The sequence below is a fragment of the Dendrobium catenatum genome, unplaced genomic scaffold (assembly GCF_001605985.2).
Source record: "Dendrobium catenatum unplaced genomic scaffold, ASM160598v2 fragScaff_scaffold_542, whole genome shotgun sequence".
Taxonomy (NCBI): Eukaryota; Viridiplantae; Streptophyta; class Magnoliopsida; order Asparagales; family Orchidaceae; genus Dendrobium; species Dendrobium catenatum.
In genome coordinates this window covers 2,541,908-2,544,309 of record NW_021319004.1, presented here as the reverse complement: position 1 = coordinate 2,544,309, position 2,402 = coordinate 2,541,908, and positions in this window count along the sequence as shown.

Below are 2,402 nucleotides of genomic sequence, written 5' to 3'. Positions count from 1 at the left end.
CTGCCACACGACCTTCTACACACACTTTAGATGATGTTCTAGGATAACCAACTCTAGATCTAGGTTAGGCCGATGTTTACTTTACTGCTGTGTGTAACGAATTTTTCATGCTTTTCACTGCATGTTGTGGATGAAATTGCTTTGCTGTGTGTGCTTACTTTTCTGCACTCTGTGTATGGATTGATGTGTTTTGCGACAAGATTACCATAGGTTAGGTACGATCTGGATGTTCACATAGTTTTCTGCAGGTGGCCACACTCATGCAGGGCAGTAAAAAGGGGGGCTAAGTTAATAATAAATATCAATTGTTATAAATGCTTGCACAGGTGCTTCAGCTGCTAAAGCCCCCAAATAAAAAGAGCGTGGCCAGTGTGTTTTACTTCCTTTTTGCACATATATAACTGCTTGGGAATAATTGTTTCTTATTTATTAACTTCTTAGGATAACCCTACAGGTGAATCTAGATTTTATTTTTGATGTAAATGTAATTTGTATAATTGTCAAGTGTTGTGAAAGTTAATTTTGAGATGGGATACATAGATCCAAAGCTTGAATTCCAAAGAGGAAAGGATGCCCTTTTAGGAAGAATTCCTTCTTCCATTTGGAAATCCAAATTTGGATCACACTTCTCTTATACCCAAAGAGGAAAGAGTGGCCTTCCCCTTAAGGGAGAGGTGCCCTCTTATCCATTTGGGTAGTTCGCTGCGAAGAATCCAAGGAGTTTGAAGGAAAGGAGTCCAAAGAAGGGCATGACTGAAGACTTGAAGATTGAGAGTATCCCACTCAAAATTACTTGCGTCATTATTAGGCTTAGAATTCGGGTTGTTGTCAGTGGTGCCCGGCCACTTTACTTTCTGCAAAACTCTGGTTTGTAATAAGAAGGGCAACTTTGCCTATGGACATTTATTAATTAGTTAATATTTGATGTGATGAATTGATTGCCTTTAGGATTGCTTGCTTTTCCTAATTTTTTGGCGATTGTGTGCCGCTTTTGTTTTCGCCTGGATACGGGAGACTCGTGAGGGTGTGAAAGTTTTATACTCATAACTTTAAAAGTTTAAAATTTTAGTGAGTCTAACTAACATAGAAAGATAACGAATATAGGGAATTAGTCGGGGATCGACCCCGGGGTCGCATGCATATTATTGCATTACTCTTCCCTTGCTTTAGACCCTTCCCTGCCTGCGGGTATAGTCCGGATAGTCTGACCTATGAGGATGAGGTGCTGGACCTGGGGAAGCCCAGCCTTCTAAAAAATTATTTTGTAAGACTGTTTTTAAAATTTCAAGTATATTTGATTTAAGGTTGTTAACTAGCATGCATTGCATTAGAAACAAGTTAAAAGAGTCAAAAATTTTAATTTCATAGTCCTTAGCATTTTGCACCCAACATAAGTCAAAGGGGCCAATTTGGAAAATTTCTAGATGTCGGCCCCAACTCTCCAAAACTTTAAGTACAACATCCCTACCACTCTTTCATAAAACGCCAGACTCATCTCTTTTAAATCGACTAGGTGGTTAGCTGGCTCCCCAATCCAGGCCGGGGTAAGTCCAGGATTTGCACCGCATTAGTTAGAATCGGACGACTGTGGTCCAGTGTCCAAATTAGATCTAGGATCTGGGGCAGATCTTTGATTATAAGACCCCAAATTTTGGGAATATAATCCCAAATTTCTAATAAAATGCTCAAATTGAATTAAATTTCCTTTCAATCCTAAAATGTAAAGCCCAACACTTAGATTAAGTTGGGACACTTCCGGATGTTTATGGAATCTCAAAGTGTCCCCTACCTCTCTTCCTTTTATTCTGTTAATAACTGTTCAATTTTGATCCACTCCCCCTTGATTCTCCAAAAGATTCAATTCAATTTTTTTTATATCACTCATAGAAAATCTAACAAATTTTTTTTCTTATTTTAATCGAGAGTTTTCGTAGGGGACTCTATCTCCCTACGATATAATTAACTACGAGGCCTTGCGCTCATAGGAGATTTGGAACCCCACACACCTGATTTCAAAATTAATCTTTTTAAAAAACCCTCTTATATTTCTTTGGGAAAAGTAAAAAATGATTGCCGTTATCATATTAGAAGAATTATCATTGAAAGGTGATACCTCCCTTTGGGGAGATACATCCTTCTTTGATAAGGCTTTGGATATGAATTCGGCAATCATACTCCTTGAGTATCATAACTAGATTATTTAGTTGAACTCTACCTCGTCCCCTCGGGGCTGTGTCGAGTTCTCTTTAGAATCTAGCCGTGATATTCAAGATGAATTACATAATTCTAAGCATGAACACCGTTGTGGAATTTTATTTTCGCCTTTCGGGGTTATATACTTTTCCGAGCGAGTTGATTCGACTTCTAGAATTAGAATTAAATCTCAATTTCAAAATTCCCAA